The sequence below is a fragment of the Castanea sativa genome, chromosome 4 (assembly GCF_040712315.1).
Source record: "Castanea sativa cultivar Marrone di Chiusa Pesio chromosome 4, ASM4071231v1".
Classification (NCBI taxonomy): Eukaryota; Viridiplantae; Streptophyta; class Magnoliopsida; order Fagales; family Fagaceae; genus Castanea; species Castanea sativa.
This window is the reverse complement of record NC_134016.1, coordinates 10,130,443-10,142,992: the sequence shown is the minus strand read 5'-3', so window position 1 is coordinate 10,142,992 and position 12,550 is coordinate 10,130,443. Positions and strand designations below refer to the sequence as shown.

Below are 12,550 nucleotides of genomic sequence, written 5' to 3'. Positions count from 1 at the left end.
AAATGAGTTATCAATAAAAATAAGAAGTTACCATGACTTTTGAGCGGAGTTGTGGTGTTCCTTTGTTTTAAAACCCCTTTCCCTTTCCTTTGTGTGTGTATTTGTTTCTCAAAAAAAATAAAAATAAGTTTTATTAATACTTATAACATCACACACACTTTGCTACAAACACCACTCTATTTCACTCACTACTTATTTGCTATCTCACCACTTAATTTTGCACACCACACTTCTCTATCAAATGCCTTGATACAAACCATAGCTAGCCTTATATAAAGATTACAAAGGAGACAAGAAAACAAAGCATTACATGCCACCACTAAAAGTAAATGTCAAAAAAAAAACAAAAAAAAAAAAACAAAAACTATACTATTCCTACATTCACAGGAAGCCAAATTGGTTTGATAGTCAAACCTTTTAACTCACCTACTAAAGAAGGAAAAAGTCGCCCATCACCTGATTATCAAAAAAAAAAAGTCACCTATCACCTACTAAAGAAGGAAAAAGTCACCTAAAGACATGAAACACTTCTTAATCTTGAACTCTTATTCACCTATTGCTAAACATGCAAAACATTGGAATTTTTTTATAAGAAAGATGATTTATTTATTATCTAAGGAGCACTGTTACAAAGTATTATTTATTGGGCACTCACAAGGAGTGCCTAGTAGCAAAATATCATATACATATTTTACATAAACAAAATTTGGACATTCATTATATTTTTTGAAATTGCATTTGTGCTCTTGTCCCCTTTTTGCTAGTTCACTTGCCATGCCATTTGCTTCATGAAAGATGTGATGTGGAAAGACAATCCATTATTGGCCAAGCAACATCCTGCAATCCAAAATCAAAACAAAAAAGTTTCAATACCAAAAAACCATATGTTGTTAGCCAATTGAGAAGAATATGAGAGCTAATTTCTAGGTTTATATGTTTATATCCTAACCCTCCAATCATTTTTAAACCATATCTAGCAGCCCATATGTCTGTAATATTATTTGTGGTAGTGCCTATGCAAATTGAGAAACCTTTTATCCTCTTCCCTAGCTATCTCTTAATACAACTCCACCTCCTACTTTACCAATGTTATTTTTAGAACTACTATCTGTATTTAAAGTAACAAAAGAGGGTTGTGGAGAGGACGTCAGGATATTGTTTTAGTGACTTTTGTTCTTCTTCTTTTTTCTATTGTATACAAGATGATAAAATTCTGTGGCAAAATGTAAAGTTTTGTGCATTAGCTAGTTTAGTGCTTCAGAAGGAGGATTGAATATCCTATTATTCCTAAATAGCCAAAGTTGCCAAATTTCATAAGCAAATAGAATATTCCGAGACTCATTTGAAAAGAGTTAGGAGATATATTAATTAAATTTTCGTGTAACCATTCTACTAGCAATTTATGGAAAAATAAATATTTCTCACTGTCCTAGGAGAGCAATCTAGAATTCCTTTGCCCAAGGGCAATCTAGAATGAATGTAAAATACTTTCAAAATTTAGACATCAAAGACACTCAAGGCCAACATGTTGGTGGTGAGCAACAAAGGGTGTGTATTCTATTATGAATGCATTTCCATATAAAAGTTTGATTTTTTTTTTTTTTTTGTAGACATGGGGTTTTCCATATCCAATTCCATTGACTATTATCAATTTGAATATCTTCATGTGTGTTGGATGCTTCTTTCACATTGCTCTGTCCATTACTATTTTGCCAAATTAGTTTGTTTGGTTGGATATGGTATTGTGCCAAAGGAATACCATGCAAGTAGTGTAATGGTTAAGGATTTTAGATTCTATGCACCTCCTTGATGCACAAATTTTGCGTTAATTTCGTCTTCTACATGGGATAAAGGACCCTCAATATGATACCTAAGAGGTCCCCTAGTGTCCAATTGTCATGACTGTAGGCCTAATGCTCTATAGCCCGATGAAGGTTTTGTGTTTTTAGGAAAATTGTAGGGGGGTTTCCTGTAATTTGCTTCCTAATAATAATAATAATAATAAATTACACTTTTCTACTTTAAACTTTCACCTCATTCATAACATCTCCCAAACTATCAATTTATTTGATTAACGCACCAAATTGAAGAATTGTATTTTCATATAAATTGAGTTAAATGAGATAAAAATCAGATGTAATGACAAAATCACCCTAATTAGTTGTAACGAAAAATCATTGTTATTATTTTTTTAACACCCAATTTAGACAATATGAAGAATATTGATACAATCCTATCAAATTAAAATATCGATGGTAAATTGATTGTTTGCATGCTATTGAAAATGAAACAAAAATTTAATATGAAAAAAAAAAATGTAATTTAATAATAATAAGTATAATTAGATGATGAATCTAATCATCTGTGACCTTTGATTAGTAGATGATGTCCATTGGCCTGAACTCATGGCCCATTCACATTCTTTAGGTTTTTTTTTTTTTGAGAAACACACACACACACACATATATATAGGGTAAGGAAGATGAGATAAGAGAATACACTTACACACCAATACCAAAACTGCATGTGGCAGTTAGTATTGGATGGGAGGCACGCAGCATGGACCATCACTCTACTAGAAACCTTTTTTTCTTTTTCTTTTTTGGTTCATAATCATATCCTACGAGTCAAGAGCTTGTAACTCCCTATGAAAAGAACCAAAAAAAAAATTGGAAAAGAAAAAACTTGTAACTCAATTGGGTAATACCTTTCCAATGGAGACATCTAAACTCCAAAGTTTAAATTCTCTCATCCCCAACTATCGATGAACAAAAAAAATACTATTAATTTGTATTTTTTTATTGTTTGACAATATTAAGTTATATCTACTCTCTCTCTCTCTCTTTCTCTCTCTCTCTCTCTCTCTCTCTCTCTCTCTCTCTATATATATATATATATGAGATGGGTTCAAGTCATATAATTTTTACACCGCAAATTCTAAAAAGATATAAATATGTAGAAATAAAATTGTGGTTGTACATTCCTAACAACCCTAGGTTGATTGGGCGTAAACCCTCAATTAATTTGTATTCTGGATTAGGTTTTGCCCACAATGGGAGGTCCTAGAAGTGATTTGTATGGTAGTGGGTGATAGTCCAAAAACGTATTGACCTCTTGTAATAAATCAATTGATTAATTAGCCAAATTTATTAATTAATCAAATTAACATACAAACACATGGTAGCACAAACAAATCACCAATAATCTAAAGTGCAGCGGAAAAGTAAATTGACACGGTGATTTGTTTACGAATAGAAAAAACCAACACAGAAAAAACTTCACCAGGTGATTTTAAGGTCACTACTCCCGAGAATCCACTATTATCAAAATAAGCAGTTACAAGTAAAGGGATCCCAGTACCTTATACCAACCTACAATTGAACACTTACCCTAATACCCAATTGGACTTGTTCTGTAGTGACAATCTCTCCTTATATTGCACAACTCCCAATACGTGCCTAACTAATTGTGCGGATTCTAGTACGCGACTTCAATCACCAACTAGAGAATGATTGTTGGCTGCAAAGTTCTTCAATTTATCACACAATGAAGATCGAGAAGCTCCTTGGTTACAAAACCCTACGATGCACAAACACAGCAGCTTCTTCACAAGAAAGATGAACTAGGGCAAACTAAATCTCCGGTCACAATTTGCTCTAATGCAATTGTGCTCTTGGCTGCATGTAACCTGATACGACCTTTAAAATAATCCTTATATATGTTTAGGGTTATGAGAAAAGAAAACTCAAACATACAATCACAGATTGGATGAAAAGCAGACTCGAAAATCTGAGTTTCATAAATCTCGACAAATACCCTATATGTCAAGCTGTTGTCGAGCCACGGATTAGAACAGCTCTTCAAGTCTTGATAGATGCTAGTTGTTAAGCTAGCTATCGAGCTTTAATGAACAACACTTTTCACACTTGAATATTAGACAGACTTGCATGACTTCAATACTTGGACTTGAAACAAGGTTCCTTGAAGTATTAAACACATTCTAGATCTACCCAAATACAAGTAAAGTGCATTTTGTCAAAGGATTAGCTAATTACATGAAATGTTGACATATGTTCTTAACATCAAATCACATATCTCCAAACAGTGGGCAATGCCTAAGTAGTACTTTGATAATAGGCTGCTAGGGATTCAGTCTAGTCGAGGAGGTTGCCAAATAGCTGAGTTTCCCTTTCTAAAGTCTGAGCGGAACTTCCCTATCCCCAGAACTATGTTCTCATTTTTCTCTCGTGTCTCTCTCTCTGATGTTTTTTGTTCCAACACCCCTTTCTTGACCTTCCTTTCTCTTTTATACTCTTGCCTTAGTGTGTTTGCCATGATGAGAGAAATATCCTGCATGTCCGTGGGTTCCTTCACTCATAGAGTTTTGGTGGTCTTTTGGGTCTTTGTCACTATTCTAATGTGTCTAATCGTGTGTCAGAGGTGGGCCTTACTACCCATTTGTTGAAAATGATTTTCTAGTAAGTTGTTCTTGATGTCGAATCTTGTGTTTAGTGGGTGGATTCCCCCAATGCACTACTTTATGTCCTCGATTGCGGTGGACATTTGTCAGAATGTAACTGCTGAGGTGGGGTCCTTTGTTTAAAACATCTCAATACTTAAATAGTTAGAGTGGGCTTATCTTGGGCTGAACTAACCTGGATAGGCCTAGGTTGGTCCGGGATAAGGCCAACCTTTTGGGCCGAACTAACTTTGGATGGGCCTAGATTGGTCTGGGAATAGGCCAAACTTTCTGCCCACCTACAAAAATAATTGCTAATCCTCCTTAGGTTGCATTACCATTTACCAATCTTCTTTTATGATGAAGATTTAATAATTATAAATCTAAAGGTGTGCATGATACACATAAATTAAAATAAATTATTATTAATATTTTCTATTATGTATTAGTTTAAATGGTGTAACATCATACACACACACACACATGTATGTATGTGTAGGGATGAAGGGTCTAGATAAGGGTATTGGGTCGTGAGTCGCACCTGAGGACATCAAAGAGCTCGAAAATAAGCACGTATCAATGAAGACAAGTAGATTACTGGGCTGAGGAAGAGGTGTGATCATAATGAACAGGTGATGTTGTCTGAGGAGCAATCCCCCCTCAACCAATAGAGTGGAAGCCTAAAGTTTGACCACTTATCAAGTACTGGGCAGTGGGCAACCATACTTAGCAGGATAAGCTTTAGAGAGAGGTGAGTTAATAGAGAACTGAGTAATATCTGGGAAGAAAGTTGCTACCACCGCATTGAATGTTCTGCATCTAACCCCCTAACCGCATTAATGTGGAAGTGATACCTGAACAGTGACTTTCAGTCTTATAGCTACCTACAAAGACTTCAGAAAGGTGCTGATAGGACAAGTATCAAGGAGATTAGCAACCTAATCTACACGTGGAAGGTTGAGATGAAAGAGGGGAAGAGAATATAAAAGGTAAGGATTCTATTACAGGGGGATCATCAGAAATCCAAAAAAGAAATCACTGTGTAATCAAAAACTTGAATATTTGTATTAGTCTAAGAGAAATATATAAGAACATACCATCCTCGAACCTGACCGAGGAGTAACTTTTCTTTTTAAATTGTTTGTCTTACTCATTCTAATGTCAACTAGCCTATTGTGATCTATATAATAAATCATTGAACGTTCAGTGACAGACCTACTCTCTATCAAATTTATTGTTTTGGGCTCTTTGGGCTATTGTCCAAATCTCTTGGGCTATGGATCGAATCATGTCCTTACGGTACGTATAATATTAAAATCAATTATGAATTTCATTTTATTAATGGAATATTCCCAATTTATATTCTAGATATGATAGAATTTAATCTATGGTGTTGACTTTACGATGATATCATATTTCTAGAGAAAAAAAAATTCCCATATATTTTAAAGTAAGACTGGAATATACTAACATCCATCCTGAACCATATATAAATTAATATGAATGTTAATTTTTTTTTTCTCATATTTTAAATACTGAAGTACCAAAATTTACAAGAAGGTAATCAAGAAATATAAAAGAGCGGCTAAATATTTATTTACCTTTATATGGCTCTCTCTCTCTCTCTCTCTCTCTCTCTAAATATATATGTATATTAAAAAAAGACATTGAAATTTTCAAGGGATACAAACTTCGCTAATACGAGTAATAGAGTTTGCCTCCCTTTTGACCGAACAGAAACGACTAACAATGTTTTTGTCTGCCTCCTATCAATTAATAGTCAAATACCATTCCTTTGTATACTTTTGCAGGTTTAAGTTTCGAGATTGATACATATTGAATTATACAAATTATCGTCACACGTTCACCAACGTCGCTTTGGCCGAGTGGTTAAGGCGTGTGCCTGCTAAGTACATGGGGTTTCCCCGCGAGAGTTCGAATCTCTCAGGCGACGCTAAAATATTTTTTCCTAAAAATTTGTGAAAATGCAATAATTTCAGTCAGTTGTACTACTTGGATGCTTGTAATGAGAAGTGGTGAAGTAAAGTTCAGTTGCTTGCAAATTGCAATGTTCCTAGAACTTGCCAAAATATGAATAAATTGTTTCTTTTTGAGACCAAAAGTGGTAATTGGTTATTTATTTATTTGATATTTATTATTATTTTGTAATTCGGTAATTGAAAGAAAGAGGATTCTGATTCAAACTCTGAACATTTTTATTAGAAACACAAAAAAAAAAAAAATCAATTGAACTATAAGGTTCTTAGCTATTGGTGGATATGTTATGTGGGGGTTTGAGTTGTGATATTATTATGGGATTGGTGTATGGGCTTGCCATTTGCGTATGTGAATTTATGACTTGGTGGCCAATTGGTTGTTGGTGTAGTGGCTTGGAGGTAGTAGGCCTTGTTAGTGGCAAATATGTGATGGCCGAGTTTGATATTTGTAGGTTAATTGGTGTTTTCCATTGTGGTTCTCGGTGGTTTGAGAGAAGAGTAGAAGGAATGGGCAATGCAAAATTTTCACATATTACCCAAGGACAATATAAGGATTTTTAGCTGCCTTTTTTGGGTAAACAATTGTACTTATAATGGTGCATAAACCAAGTGCAAAAGCTAAAATAGGAGTATTCTATTTAACCAAAAGCAAGTTAGCGCATAAAACCTCAAACTTCTTGGTAGTGTTGTAGTTAAGTCAAATTTTGTTTTAGGGGTTCAATGTCATTTTGGTTTAAGCTTGAGAGGAGTGTAATTTCAACTCCTCTTATATTCCTAGTTCTTCTTGCATAAAGATAAATCTGGGGGGGGGGGGGGGGGGAGTTGGAATTTGGGGGACACAATAAAACTATGGTAAGGACTTCTACTTTGATCGAATTGTGATGGACCTTCCGAATTGAATACGGTCACATACTAAAGACGAAGACCTTAAACCAATCAAGACCACTCGAAAGGGTCTGGTTAGGGAGGCTCTAATAGTTAAGTTAGAAAATTAGTGGAGAAGATGAGCAATGAAGAATGAAATACTACAATGCATGGGGCTTGTTAGGCATAACTTGTCCTGTTGAGTGAGGGAGAGAGAAGATCTAGCAAGAAATTGACCTAAGACCTAGCAATAGACTTGCTAGTTGGTTGTTCTATCACATCAATTGAGGGGATGTTTGTTAGGACAGTTTTCCCAACTACCTTAAACTAAGCAATAAGCCTTTCAATTAGTTACCCCCTCGAGTTAGCTAATTAGGTGCATATCAAGGCAGCAGTTCCAACATGTAGACGGATGGGACAAGTCTAAGAGTATTACATATGTTACTTGTTTCATTGGTCATTCTTAGGGGTCGTCAATGGCCTGACTTGACCTATGTACACAATGGGCTAGGCATAGTGGGCTATTGATTAGTTAACGAGCCGGGTTGGGCTAGGTTGAAAGAGAAAATCCTAGCCCATGGGCAATGCTCATTTCTTCTTTAGCGGGCTGGGCTATCAGGTTGGGCCTAGTGGGCTACCCATGAGCTTGTATTAGCATCTTATTTTATTATTTTTTATAAGGAAAGAATCAATTTTTTATAAGGGAATAATCAATTTTTTTTTAAAAGGAAAGAATCAAAGAGTTTAATACTTAATTAAAAAATTGGGTAAACTACATATTTGGTCTCTCTCCTATGTACTATATTTCAATTTGATCTCTAACCTTTTGATTGCATCAATTTAGTCCATAACCTTTCAGTATTTTGTCAATTTAGTCACTACCGTTATCTTTTGGATGAAAATTGATGATGTGTCTAATGACCAAAACAAAAATTAATTTCTGTTGATGTGACAATAAACTTAAATTTTATTTTGGCTGTTTGCCATGTCAGCAATTTTTATCTAAGATATAATGGTAAGAGCTTAATTGACACAATATTAAAAGGTTATGGACCAAATTGACACTGTTAAAAGGTCAGAGATGAAATTAAAATATGGTGTAAAGGTTAAGGACCAAATATATAGTTTATCCTAAAAAAATTTTACGGTCAAATTTATTTAATTTTTTTTTTTTGATGAAAACATATTTAATTTTTTTTATTAAGGCTTTAAATGGTTTTTTTTTTTAATCTTTAATAAAAAAATGTCAAATGGTTAATTCGAAGTTGCTAGACTACTAGTAAAATATATATTTACTAAACTAAGTTTAAAAGAATCACTTTAAGTATCTTAGTGGTTGGAGGAGTTCTTTTAAAAAATTCCTCTATAATGTTTCAAAATCAATCCTTCATAATCCTTCTATGTATTTTTGTTATGAATTTTGAGTTATTAGATTGGGTCAACAAGCTGGGCTATTGGGCTAGCCTATTGGGCGGCCATGGGCATAAAAACTAGCCCATGGTCTGACCCATTGTGCTAGAGGGTTACCAATAGGCCTCAATAACAATGGGCCAGGCTGCCCATTAGCCCAATGGGCCATTGGGTTGGGCTGTGGGTAATGGACTATTTGGTGACCTGTAGTTATTGTGTTGGGCCTATATATTTTTGTTATGAATTCTAAATTATTGGGTTGGGCCAACGGGCTAGGTTACTAGGATAGCCCATCGGGCGCCCATGAACATGAAAACTAGCATACGGCTTGACCCACTAGGCTAGTGGGCTACTTATGGGCCTCAATAACAATAGGTTGAGCCACTCATTAGCCCAGTGGGCCATCAGGCCATTGGGTTAGGCCGTGGATAATGGGATATTTGATGACTCTTATTGTGTTAATTTGGCCTCTACGTTAGACCTTTGTGTTGGGAATTTTTGGTCCAATTGTTGTGTTTAGTCATTGTATTCAACCTCTATATTAGGCCTTTGTTTTTTTTGCAAGAATTATTTAGGCCTTTTTGTTAGGCCCTTGAAAATTTTGTATTCAGTTTGGTTGTCGGATCAAACACTACAAATTCAATAATCAATATATATAACCAAAGCTTTGACCTTTCCACAATTTTCCACGTCAGCATTTCTTTTTTAATCTGTAAATCTAATTTATTTATTTTTTTAATATATATACTCTTCTTTCTCTACCTAATACTCTTCCCCAATATAATTTTGAAACCAAAACACTCTGAAACCAAAACGCAAGGCAGAACCTCACTCTGAAAACCTCTCCTTTCGACATTACTCACCAAACACAGAACCTATACACTCTCTCAAACGCAAATCCAAGCTATTTCATAGAAAGCTTGCAAGGCACAACCATGGGAGCCAATGTTTTCAATCTCCAACCCAGCCTCCATATCAAAGCATTCTCTCTCAGTATCTCTCAATTAATTTATGAATAAACTCTTTTCCTATTGTCTTTAATTAGGGTTTTTTGTCAATTTAAGGATTTCATCTTTAATTAGGTTTTTTTTTTGTCAATTTGGGGATTTCAATTCCTGACCCCTTTTTCTCTCTATTCTTTTTTGTTGAAGTCAGGGAAACACTCATAGAAAATCAAATTGTACAGGTTTTGTAAGAAAGTGGAGATGTATTGAAGAGCCTCCCAACCTTCAAAATCTGACAACAATCCTACATGTTTTGCTTTACCTTCAAGTTTTGCTTTATTTTGCTATCTAGGTTTTTTAGCACATCTAATTTAGCTTAGCTTAATCATTTGTTTGATTGAATAATTATTTGGGCACCTTAGATGTCAGCCTTCTTTGTCTCCACTTAATCCCTTGTTTTTTTTTTCCAAACCTTCTACCTCTTCTGTACAAATTCATGTCTTTTTTAATCAAATTTGTCAAATTTGTTTAGAAATCTGTAACTATAAACAAATTTAATTAGGACTTTATAACGATTATCTTATAAATAGTTTTTGCAATAGTGTTTATTCTTTTTTTTTTAATATATATATTTTCTATGCACCAAACCAATTTACGGCTGTTCAATTTATAACTCTTTGTACATTTGTGTTGTTCCTTCCTTGCAATAGATTTAAAACAGCAGATTTCAATGAATACCAAACAGCAACAGATTCAATTCTTTGTACATTTGTTTGTTGTTTTAAAGCAGGTTTCATTCTTAATTTTTTCTCTTCCATTCACTTTTATTTAGGTTTAATATTCCTAATTAATTTCTACTTTTTTATTGCCTTTCTCTTCAGTCTTTTCCTCCATTCGAATCAAGGTTAAAGGAATGGTATTTGTTTGCCTCTGTACTAATTGCTGAATTATTAGATATTGTTGTATAAAACAATACTAGGGATTATGACATGTTCTAATTCTACACCTTATATGACTGTTTATGTTTTCTACGTTGGTGTTTAGCTTTGCTTGAAGCTTCAAGAAAAGTTAATTTTAGAGATCTCTTAAGACAAGGCTTGCATCTAGAAGGTATAATTTTTCCTTTTCCTTCTAGTGGGATCTAAACATATTTATTTATATTAGTTTTGTTTACAAGTTTATGCTTTAAGGTAGAAGAAAGTGATGCACATTCTAGAATGTTAATTTCACGTTCAAAACTTCGGTTGGCAAGAGGACTAGAAACTCTTTTATAATATTTTGTCTACAATATTTTAGATCCTTATTTTGTCTATAATATTTCAGATCCTTATTTTGTCCTATTTTCCATTATTGTGTTCTAACGCTTAACCACATTAAAATTTGATGGTTCTTTCCCTTGAAAGTTGTTTATTTTCAATCTTTAAAGCAAATATTTTTAGTAATCAACAAAGTGGCATAAGATAATGGGGTGGCAGATTTTTTATTGATATGAAAAAAAGTATAGAGAAATTGTCATAGCAAGTCTTAATGACAACTTATGTTTGTTTATTAAAAAGTGTATTTTCTTTCTTTCAAGAGGCAGACTGAACTTTGGTGAGATACAGTTTTATTTAATTAAATTCCTAGAACCATTGTTCTCTGTCAGTTTTTTTTTTTTTTTTTACGAAGTTTGTCTACAAAACTTTCTACAAGTAAATTAATAGAGAGATTGAAAAATTGAATTGGAACTTAAGCAAACTTATCTGTCATTCCCATATTTGATAAAATTGTGGATTAGGAGCCTCATTAAAAATCTGAAAGGATTATCAAATAGTCATAATACAATTGTAGGATAGTTTATGTACCTTAAATTTGGTTCTCTAAAATCCATTTGTTTCTTTAATTGGGTACTAATCTTACGTTATGAGATTCCAAAAATTTTGATACTAGGACTTGTTTTAGGTTTCAATTTTAAGTAAAAGTTGAGTCTAATCTTGATGTCAAATATGTATTCTTGTATGATTAATTTTCTTTACTTTTAGATGAATTGCATGAGGTTGATTAATAATCTTTCTCTAATTGTATGTCTTAAATAATTATATATATGATCAAAGTGTATTCTCAATTGGTATTGTGAGTAGTACTTTTTGCTTCCAATATGTTTCCCGTGTTTTCTTTATTTCAGATTTTTTTTTCTTTTTTGGTTTTCAAGAAACACATGTCTCTTCTCACGAAAGCCTACAATAGGAAGTCTTCCCTGCACATATTCTAATATGTACTTCTCTTTTCTTTTTAATTTTTTTTTTTGGAATTTGTTTGCTCAATTAATCCAATATATAACTCTCTTAACACATTATTATTCTCAACTTTATTCCCATCATCTACAGGGTTTTTGGTTTGAATTTGTTGTTGATTCAAACCCTATATGTAAATCAAAAGAAAATGCAAATTGTTTGATGAATTACATTAGTTTTTTTTTCTTTTTTCCACAATTTGATTTTGTACAATGTCCCTTTTTTAGGTTTAATAAGTGGACATATATACTTAATGCTTGCTCAAATTTGCGTATAAAAAAGGTATAATATACTCTCTTCTATTTTTGCATTGTCTCTTCGAGACCATGGGTTCTCCCAATGGCTACTCTATTTTATGAAATTAAGATATAAAAAAAACAGAAAAATAAATTACATAATTATGACAGTAACTAAAGAAAAGAAGCTATTGAAGATCAATATTAAACTCAAGTTCTCACTTGAAGTGAAGCTACAGCCTACATTTAGAGTTCAAAATACTTTATTGTGCACAAGGGCCTTAAGAATTGGATTTGTTAGGACTAAGGAGGAGTTATTTAAAATATGATTGTATGACCTTCTTGGCTAATTAGCATTAGCAAGAGG

The 12,550-nt window shown here is 33.4% G+C and overlaps 1 non-coding gene across 1 annotated transcript; it reads left to right on the top strand.

Annotated features, from left to right (window-relative positions):
- Window positions 1-6,331: 6,331 nt before the first annotated feature.
- TRNAS-GCU (transfer RNA serine (anticodon GCU)) lies at window positions 6,332-6,413 on the top strand. The gene has a single exon. It is a non-coding gene; the product is annotated as a tRNA-Ser (tRNA).
- Window positions 6,414-12,550: the final 6,137 nt, after the last annotated feature.